This window comes from Neovison vison, chromosome 6 (assembly GCF_020171115.1).
Source record: "Neovison vison isolate M4711 chromosome 6, ASM_NN_V1, whole genome shotgun sequence".
Lineage (NCBI taxonomy): Eukaryota > Metazoa > Chordata > Mammalia > Carnivora > Mustelidae > Neogale > Neogale vison.
The window spans coordinates 73,068,848-73,079,969 of record NC_058096.1 but is presented as its reverse complement, the minus strand read 5'-3'; the positions used below and the strand labels follow the sequence as shown (position 1 = coordinate 73,079,969).

At 38.3% G+C, this 11,122-nt stretch overlaps 1 pseudogene; it reads left to right on the top strand.

Moving 5' to 3' along the window:
* Positions 1-364: 364 nt before the first annotated feature.
* LOC122910074 lies at positions 365-1,570 on the top strand (annotated as a pseudogene).
* Positions 1,571-11,122: the final 9,552 nt, after the last annotated feature.

Genomic DNA, 11,122 nt, shown 5'->3' with positions numbered 1-11,122 from the left:
TTGGATATACATTATTTTTTTTTCTTCAGTCACTAGTATTGAGCCACTACCCTATTCAGAATGCATGTAGTAATTTGTCTTCCCAACAGCATTGTAAGACTGTGAGACTTTGCCTTACATCCATAGAACTATGCCTCGAAGGTACTTATTAAATCTTATATTTTCATTGATTCACATATGAGAGAATTAATAGAGCAGCCAAGAAAAGAGAATTTTTATATCTGCAGACTAAACAAAATAGCTGAATTTTAAGAATAGAATTAAGAGGTTCTCTTATAACAACCACTTGAGAGTCACACTGTAAGAGGCAACAAGCTTTCCTTTTCTTCTCCGCCATCTGCTTGGCAGCCACAAAGCAGCAACCATGCATGAATGCATCTCCATCCATGCTGGCAAGGCTGGTGTCCAGATTGACAATGCCTGCTGGGAGCTCTATTGCCTGGAACATGGCATCCAGCCCAATGGTCAGATGCCAAGTGACAAGACCACTGGGGAAGGAGATGACTCCTTCAACACCTTCTTTAGTGAGATGGGTGCTGGCAAACATGTGCCCAGGGCAATATTTGGAGACCTGGCACCCATAGTAATTGATGAAGTTCACAATGGCACCTACTGCTGGCATTTCTACCCTGAGCATCTCATCATAGGCAAGAAAGATATTGCTAATAACTGTGCCCAAGGACACTACACCATTGACAAGGAGATCATTGACCTCATCACCTCTCTCTGTCAATTATGGCAAAAAGTCCAAGGTGAAGTTCTCCATTTATCCAGTCCCCCAGGTTTCCACAGCTGTAGCTAAGCACTACAATTCCATCCTTCCTATCAACACCACCATGGAGCACTCAAATTGTGCCTTTATGGTAGACGATAAGGCCATCTATTACATCTGTCATAGAAACCTTAATATTGAACGCTTAACCTACCCTAACCTGAATAGGTTGATACGTCAAACTGTGTGCTCCATTACTGCTTCCCTAAGAACTGATGGAGCCCTGAATGTTGATCTGACAGAATTCCAGACCACCGGCTGTTCTGTCCCCACATCCACTTTCCTCTGGTCATATATGCTGCTGTCATCTCTGCTGAGAAAGCCTACCATGAACAGCTTTCCGTAGCAGAGACCACCAGTGTGTGCCTTGAGACAGTCAACTGGATGGTGAAATGTGCCCCTCGCCATGGTAAATACATAGCTTGTTGCCTGTGGTACCATAGACACATGGTTCCAAAAGATGTCAACATTGCCATTGCCCCCATCAGGACCAGTGTACCATCCACTTTGTGGACAGATGCTCCTCTGGTTTCAACATTTGCACTGGTTCCCAGGATTCCAATGTGCTACCTGGTAGAGACCTGGCCAAAGTACAGTGAACTGTGTTTATGCTGAGCGGCACTATAGCTATTGCTGAGGCAATAGCCAAAGGCTTGCCTGGACCACAAGTTTGACCTGCTGGATGCCAAACACGCCTTTGTTCACTGGTATGTGGGTGAGGCCATGGAGGAAGGAGAGTTTTCTGAGGAAAGGACTACTAAAGTTAAAGTTGTCACAAAGGTTTGTCTCCCTCTCTGATTTTTTCCCATTCGGTCTTCCCTCCCTTCCCCTATGGTCATATGTGCTATTCCTTATATTCTACATATAAGTGAAACATATGTTAATTGTCTTTCTCTGCTTGACTTATTTCACTGAGCATAATCCTCTCCAATTCCACCCACATTGGTGCAAATCGTATGTATTCATCTTTTCTGATGGCTAGGTAATATTACATTGTATAGATGAACTGCATCTTTATCATAAATAATGAGTCATTGAACACTACATTAAAACGATGATGTACTATATGTTGGCTAACTGAACTAAATCAATCAGTCAATCAATCAATCAAACAGTTTCCCCTCCGTCAAAAAAAAAAAAAAAAGTCACAAGGTGCTGCTTTTACAGGGAAGCTTACTCTGTTTTAAACATTGAAATGTTGTGCTCTGACCAGCTAATTTGTAAGTAACAGTGTACACTCTCACACACAATTACTGACCTATGATTTAAAACATGACTTTTTGTTATATCTACCCAAGCTGGAGGGGAGTTCGATGGGGCGATGGGGTAATTGGTGATGTGTATTAAGGAGAATACTTGATGTAATGAGCACTGAGTGTTGTATGGAACTGATGAATCACTGAACTCTATCTCTGAAACTAATAACACAGTATATATTAACTAAATTGAGTTTAAATAAATAAATAAAGCAAAAAGCAAAAAAAAAAGCAATAAACAAAACATGATGCTTTGTTATAGATTCAAGTTGACCATTTCTCTGGTGAGTTTGAATAAAGCATTTCCTGTCTTAAATGGAAAAAAAAAAGAATAGAGTTAAAATAATCTAATTTTTTATTTTAGGAAGCATATGCATGAAAAAAAGATATCTGGAAACAATTCATCAAAGAAGCTGTAACAACTTGCTATGACATATTTTCTGTTATCAACTACTATCGACTGGGCAAGTGGCAGTCATGGGTCAGTGCAACAAGAGTCAGAGAGGATCGTTTTGTATTTCTCCTTCCTCCCTGCCCTCCTCCTCCTCCTTCATCTCATTTTGATTAGATCACATTATATAATGTTTAGTAAACTTTGTCATTCAGAGCATCATCATAAAAGACAAAGATGAGGGGTAGAGTCTTTTCCAAGACCACAGAGTGTATATCTAGCTTATTTATCTATTTATTTATTTAGGCATTTATGCTATTAGTTAGAAAGATGAGTTAATACAGATCCTATACAGTTATACCGAGAATGTACCACACCCACTTACTCAAGCTCAAGTGGTCATAATATTCTAACTCTTCCCTCTGTTTCCATCCTTGGCCCCCTTCAATCCATTACAATTTCAGAAACTGATGTGATACTTTAAATTATATTTCACACCATTTTCTTTTCCAGCCTAAATCTGACAATAATCTTCCATAATATTCAAATTAAAGCCAGGGTCCTTACAATTAACTCCAAGTTACTGTATGACTACCCATCACTGTCCATTGCATCTACCCTATAATTCCGTTTCACCTGGCACTATTCTCCCCCTTTCTCTTTCACCTTCAGGGTCTTTGCACTTGTTGTTATATCAGCCTACAAATCTCTTCCCCCCAGGTGTCCCATGACCTTATCTTATACTTTTTTCAGCTTTCTTACTTTTCCAAATATCACCTTCCCCTCTGTCATCCTATGTACAATGACATTTCCCCACCTTTTTCACAGTCTTATTTTCTTCCCCAGTTCTACATATTTACTAACTTCCTTTATTCCTTATCTTTTCTCCTCCAATGGGATATAGATTCCATAAGCACAGGAAGTTTTGTGTGTTATGTTCATTATTACATCCCTAGCATGCAGCACAGCACTTGATACTAAATAGAAGCTCAGTGAAGACTTGTTGGATGAATGAATGCGTACCTATAGGAATGCCAGAGTACCAAAGCAATGGGGGTTATACAGCAATGTATAAAACATAATCTTTATGTTCAAGGAGTTCACAATATGTTGGAGGAGATCACTATGAACACAATGAAGATAAAACAAGCCCAAACAGGTTACAAAGAAGTATTATGGTAAAGACTGCCCCAATAAGTAATAATTGTTCTTAATCCTGAAGAACAAGATCTGGTGAATATAAGAAAATGGAGGTAAAATCCAATTTTTACCCAATAATAGAGCACGAGTAAAACAGTAAGTCAGTGTTAGGCAAATGCGTTGCCTATTGAGATAGAGTTGATAACAGAGTTTGGTGAAGTGTCAATATGAGGAAATACAGTCCAGCTAGAAAGGTTAGATCAGTGCCATGCCAGAGAAGATTTTAAATGTCAGATGAGGGGAGTGAGTGACAGTTTATAGATAGCAGGGTACCTTATAAATTTTTGAGCAGAAAAATGAGCTGGCCATGCTTGTGCTTTGGAGGAAAAAAATGGGAGTCAGGGAAAGAACAAGGACAGATTAGAAACAGAGAGATCAGTTAGAAAATTATTGAAATATTTGTGGAAGTGCAATGAAGGCTAAAGCAGGTATTGGGAACAGAAGTGGAAATAAAAGGTTAGATTTCAGTGAAAACAGAGGGTAGGATGGAAAGAACTTGGTGACTAATTTAATTTTTATCATAAAAGTGCTGTTCATTATCCATGCAGATAATGTTTTGCCCCAACTATCAATGAAAAGTGTTCATTTGAATTAAACATTTTATTTCTATTCAGTCCTAGGGTGTGAAAAGATGTTTAGAAGCAGAAAGTCTAAGGCTCCTTTCTTTGCATTGCACTAAGAATTCATGTGGAATAAAAAGGTACTCCTAGACTGAAATTTCCAGTGATGTCAGAGCTCTGAGTAAGACTAATTTGTGCCTGTAACCATCAGACCCAAACAATGGTCTGGCACATATGGGAAGCCAGTCATCCTCATTGCCTCAATTCCACCAGGGAATGATAAAAGAAAGAATATTCTTAACGTGAAACATTTCACGCTTACAAGAGAAAGATGAGCAGCTCTTTCGATGAGAACAAAACCTCCAAAAATATCTCTCAAATTAGAGCAGGAAGCTTGCATACTAGAAGACAAAACACAACAAACAAATAAAGGTGATCAAAACACGCTCAGAATAGCTGAGCAGCAAACAAAGACAGAAAGGGTTATGTTGGGGACACAGCAACATAATTGGATTCCTCTGCCAATCCTGGTAATTAAAATGGAGACACTCAGTACCTTAGTTGCTCTGCAATCCCATAATATGTTTGAGATTAACAACCCTTGAATCCTGGTTTTACTGCTATATTATTTGAATATACAATACGTATCTCTTGCCATTTTCAGAATACACAGATCAGGGTTCCTGTAGGGCTGAGAGGATTTAGAAGCAGCTAACGAGAGAGAGTCTGACTTGTGCTCTCCATCTCATTTTCTTCTGCCATGGATGTTTGGGCCAAATTTGAACAGAAAACAAACAAACAAAAAAGAGGGAGTAGCAAGCTTGCTTGCAGTGATTTAAACCTTTGTTCTCCTATTTCCGAGAGGGGAAAAAAAAACAGTTGCTGTTTTGTAGCTTTGTATAGTCACTTCTCTGTTTTGCCAGCATGGTGTGTGTGTGTGTGTGTGTGTGTGTGTGTGTGTGCACGCGTGCGTGCGTGTGATCTCACCAGTGCCTTGTAAAAATGAAAGATATAAAATGCATTGTTGGCTTGAGCTGCCTGGCTGGATTATCTATGAAGGACCATTATCTTCACTGACACTGCCTTACCCGACAAGCTTCAAACCCCCTGTGTCTCTCAGATCCCTGCTGTACCCATCTGCAGAGGTGGGATGAGGTCTCTTCATTGGTCTGTGGCCTTACCTGGCTGGTGCCCATAGGTATCCCACAACTGACTGTCCATGCCAACCAGCCACATGCAGGAGACTCTGCACATACAAAGACCCCTCTGTTGCTGAAATACTTTTCTGATTTTAGATGGTAATTTTGGCTGAATTCCTGCTTGCAGAATGAGAGCTCCTCCAGGCTCTAGTGGAGGTGCTCGTCAGGCAGCAGAGATGGTATTATTACAAAAGAGATGGGAAGTACATGCCAGTAATTAATATTATGTCTTGCCCCGAAGGTATCCCTGGTCTTTCTGTATGTTAGTTAGCTGATCCTTCAAACCCTTTGAGAGGTAATGATGAAGTTCATACAAACACTGAGCTTTATATGTAATTTCTACTACTAAATGGGAGGGAGGCAAATACACACATAAAGCACGTTGGTAATGCCTGAGAAAAAAATCTCAATGATATTGGATATGCAGTCCAGAAGACAGGGACACTTGTATTTTAGGCTAAAGGGGTTGTTTCCAGAAGGTCTGGTCATGGTGACGTGTATCACAAAGAGACCAGGGTAAAAGGAAGTTGAAAGGGCTTAAAGGAAAGTATAGGACGTGTCTGAAATATTTTACTTCTGTTTCCTCCCTGGACTAATCGCTCTTACAGGACAAAACCCAGCCAACAGTAGCTCAGCACTAGTTCAGCATGGCATGGTGAGGAACAGAGCCCAGTTCATAGCTTACCTGTTTGGTGAAAGAGGAGCTGAGAAGATCCGAGGTAAATCAGTGATGATTTTCACCTCAGTGTACACATCTGCCAATCTTTAGTGGGCACTGGCCATAGCCAAGGAACAAGTGAAACTCACACTTTTAAAAATGACTAAAATTATACATAACTACATTTTGTCATTAAAATAATAGGCATTCCTAGGGTAAAATTCTAGTCTAAGCATGTGGAAAATCCTATAATTCATGCTTTTAATCATTCATTTATTCAATAGATATTTACTGCAAGCTTTGCTGCGGCACTGGCCACTGCTGGGTGGTACATGGGATGATCACTGTTTTCAGAGGGTTTTTACACTAGATGATCCACTCGGTCAGATAGTGCTTGAGAAAAATGGGACACTATAAGCAGATGTGAATGATGTTAGGCTAGTAAAATATTGGAAGTACTGACAGGAGAGAAAAAGGATGGATTTCTTTTTAAAAATCAAAAAGATGTATCCCTCCACCCTTTCCCCATGTCCTATTTATATTGTTGCAATTTTAAATGGACTAAGAGATTATAGTGGAAAGGGAGCCCAGCCGCAATACAGTCTCATGAATGCTGAATACGATCTTCCCCAAAAGACTCAAAATAGCCAAGAGAAATCTGATGATTCTGTTATTTCTAAGAAGAAATTCCATCCTATCTTGTGATTTAATTTAGTTAAAAAATTCTGATTTGTGATTTACTGCACAAATTCTTCATTACTTCAAGAGGATCATGCCATCTCTTGATCTTCAACAGCCCAATATTTTTAATTCATATTCAATAAAAATAAAACATGACATGCTTTACGTTGAGGATGAAGACAGGGCACTATAAAATAAAACAACTGATGAAGTGTCAAAACTCCTCCAGTATGGACAATCTTTGCATTCATATGACCTTTATTTTTTTTTTTAAAGATAGCACCTATTAGAAAAATCAAAATAGATTTTAGATTTTTCTGCCCAGAAAAGTCACACTAACCTCTTGTAACTATTAATGTCAGTGCAAAAATACCTTTAATGAAAATAAGAGCAGTACTTCTTCTGAGCACCGGTATTGTTCCAATGGCCGCTGGAGTCTGAGTATTTGAGTTCAAGGAGAATTTTAGGATCTGAGACTATCAGGAGAAAAAGGCTCAAGTTTGGGGCTCCATGTGCTCAGCAGGAGTTACATTTCATAGCAGTTGCTCCAGGGGGAGAAGAGAAGCAGATGCAGCTGAGGAGAGAAGCCGGCCTCTGCTCTGGGATGCTTTCCACAGAGCTGGGGCTCCGTGCTCGTGAATGTGGGAGCTGCACAGCATTATGACGGGTGCAGTGGTTCAGTTGTTATTAGGGAGTGTCATTGTGCCCTGATGGCAAGCACTCGAGTGTTCAGAGGGGGAATCAGGGATACCAAATGGAGAAAAACAATACACAGGAGCCTACTATCTTTAAGCGGGTAAATTATCTTTTTCTTGAGAAAGCAGAAAATGTTAATGGCTAAGTCTGCCAAGACATTTTATAATAGAGGTAAATAAAGAAACAAAAGATTGTTGCAGTACTTTTGCGTGCAATTAAAGCATGTCATTCAGGACTCTGAATGAATCAAGGATCATGGATATAAATGTATGGATATCATAAAAAGTACAATTTGGCTTGATTTTTGTCTTTAGGAAAAATGCTTTGTACCTGGGGATTTTTTTATCTATGCAGTAATATTTGATATCATATTTCTATCTTGTATCAAGATTTGAGCAAAAGTATATTTTATTCCCATTTATTTTTTATTTTTTCCCTCTTACAATCTATCTTAGTGGAGTAACTTTCCATCAAGACTAAATTTTATTAATCAAAGCTTCTTTTGTTTTAGATGATAAAATAGTTACTGATTTATAAAATTAGGTTAGGGAGGAAAAAAATAGAATCTGTGAAATAAGGAGTTCTCAGAAATAACAGAGCTGCTCAGGCTGGACAATGCTGGCTTCGTCTCCCAGTCTCCTCTGCCTCGAAGGGAATGCTTTTACCCGACTCACTGGAAAAGTTAGGCTTTCTTTCACCTCTGGGTTACTTCAGGACATGCTGAAGGAGAACTGACCTCCTTACCCCCAAACTGTGCCTGCACCCAGCAATCCACTGGTCAGATGGTAGAAGGCCATAAGTAAAAGTTACTTCTCTGATGTCACAATGGAGTACATTTGATTATTAAAATGATTTCCTAAGTATCTCACTGTCAGCCCTCTCACAAATGACAAGTAGATTGATAGAAGAAAATATGTCACATCCTTAAGATGAGGTGACATGACAAGCTAGAATAATCATAGGATGTGTTGACAGAACTCTTGGGTCCATGTTCAAGTACTGCCTTTATCAGCTGTAGAGAGTAAGGCATTTGGTCTTCCTGACCTTCATAATCCAAATATATAAAAGAATAATAATACCTCTACCAGTTAACTTACAGTGATTCTATGGTGACTGAATGGGAAAAGGATATGCAAGCATACTTTCAATCCAGAAGCCTAAAATTTGCTACTGATATTTCCTTGTACATGGCACATTCTCAGTATGTACATATTGAATGAAGGACTTGATATGCCATGAAATCCTTCTAGGTAAGGCAAGACAAACAGGATGGGCCCTCCCTACCACCAAAAAGAAGAAAAAGAAGAAGGAGGAGGAGGGAAAAAAAGAAAAGGTGGATAGTGAAACTTCTTCATAATTTTGTTAAAGATTTTACTACTTATTTGAGAAAGAGAGAGAATGAGAGCAGGGAAAGGGGCAGAAGGAGAGGGAGAGAGAGAATTTCAAGCAGAATCTGCTGAGCAGGAAGCAGAGAGCCCACCATGATGCTCCAACTATGGGGCTTAATCTCACAACCCAGAGCCAAACTGAGTTGAACACCCAGCTAACTGAACCACCCAGGTGTCCCAGTGTAACCTCTTCAAAAAACATTTGGCTTATCTACTGAAGCTGACATTTTATACACCACATGACCCCCAAATTCTACTACATATATACCCAGAATAAGTTAATATCTATTTTTATCAAAGGCATATACATGGTTCATAACAGTATTATTTATAATAATCCCAAACTGGAAAATATGCAAACACCTATCAATAATAAAATAGGTAAATAAATCATGCTGTGTTTATCCAATGGAATACAATATAGCAATGAGAATGAATGGGCTATGATGACACATAAAAATATGAGTGAATCTCACAAACACAAATGGAGTGAAAAAAGCCATACACAAGAGAACATATCAGGATTCTGTGTATATAAGGTGTAAACATGGGCAAAAGTAATCAATGATGAAAGAAGTCAGGAAGTTTTGTTCTTGAAGGTGTAGTGACTAGGCATTTTAGGATGTTGATAATGTACTGTTTTGTTAATGTGTGTTTACTTTGTAAAAACCCATAGGCAACACTTACAAATGGCACATTTTTCTTTGTGTACACTATATACTTCAATAGAAGTTTAAACCATCTGAGTTAGGTGAGATTTGAGGTGTTTGGGAGTTGTTTTTTGTAAAGTTTGGTTTGGTTTGGTGTGTATGTGTGTGTGTGTGTATTTTAGATTTGAATTTAATCCTTCCAGATGCTCTGAATTCACTCTGATTCCCATAGTAGACATCTTGAGTCCTCATATCAAACCCATCTTTCTCTGTTTATCAATAGGAGAGACAAGCTTAGCAAATTCACACAGTATCATGTACCTATCACACTTACCACACATATTTACATCTTAAAAAGAGGACCTCTAAGAGAGAAAAATATCAAACATTTTTCATCATACACAAAGGTGTAGATCACTAATAGTTGGCTTTCATCGATCACTTAAGAAGATCATCTCAAGTGAAAAATCTCTTGATTTTCCTCAAATCATACTACGTAGGAGGAAATGTATTCTTTTTTTCAGATAATGCTAGATTACAAAAATCAAATTTAAAAGAAGGAAAGGAAAGATGCTGAGGTTACAGAAAGTGCAGGGAAGGATATCTACCCTCAGTCTATAACAAGTATCTCTCTTTTTTTTTTTTTTTTTTTTAATCTCTCTTGAGCTTTCAGTTTGTATCAAACACTGTGTTATTTCCTGGGGTTTCAACAGAACAATATGCCCTCATAAAGTTCACAACCTAGTAGTAGAAAGAATTAATTTTCTTATTTTTTTAAGATTTTATTTATTTATTTGACAGAGAGAGAGAGAGAGAGAGCACAGCAGAGGGAGCAGCAGGGGGAGAGAGAGCAGGGAGCCTGACGTGGGGCCTGATCCCAGGACCCAGGATCATGACCTGACTGAACCACCCAGATACCCCAGGAATTCATTTTTCAAACAGGGAATATAAGTTACAACTTTGTTTCAAATTATAGAAGGTGCACAGTAGTATACAAAGTTGTATCACTTTCTGACTGTTGAGGAAGTTACCTAACCTCTATGCTTGTTTCTTCTTTATTGAAAAGAACTATTAATTGTACATACATAGGATTGTCATGATGATGAGAATTAATATTCATAGAGTGCTTAAAACAAGGCTTGGAACATTAGCATACATAGCACATTTCATCAATGTAAATTATGTAGCTTCATATTTTGGGAATCAGGCTATCCTTATCATTGATGATGCCATATTTACTAACAGGGTGTGACAGTTATTATCTAAACGTGCTTGGACATGTTTATTTTTGGTTGCTTGATTAGACATTTTTTCAGGTCCATTTGAGGAAAGAATGAGTCCTAATAATATCAGGAAAACTTAATTTGAAACCTTCTGGTAAACTCAATAAATTACCTATGAAAGTCTTCCAGTGAAGTAGAAACTTGGAGCAAACTTTTAAAAGCCAAAGACTTAAATCTTGGAGCAAACTTTTAGGAAGCACTGCACCAACAATGGTTCTGATGGCTTAAAAGACAACAGCATGTGGAAACACATGGGTATTGATCTTTCTGACTTGAAAAGAAAATGAAAGTTGAATTTTGAATGTGAACATTTTAGGAATATATTTATTTCATTTTAAAGTTCTTTTTTATGTATGTGCAAGAAGGAAATATGGTAAGTAGGTCTAAC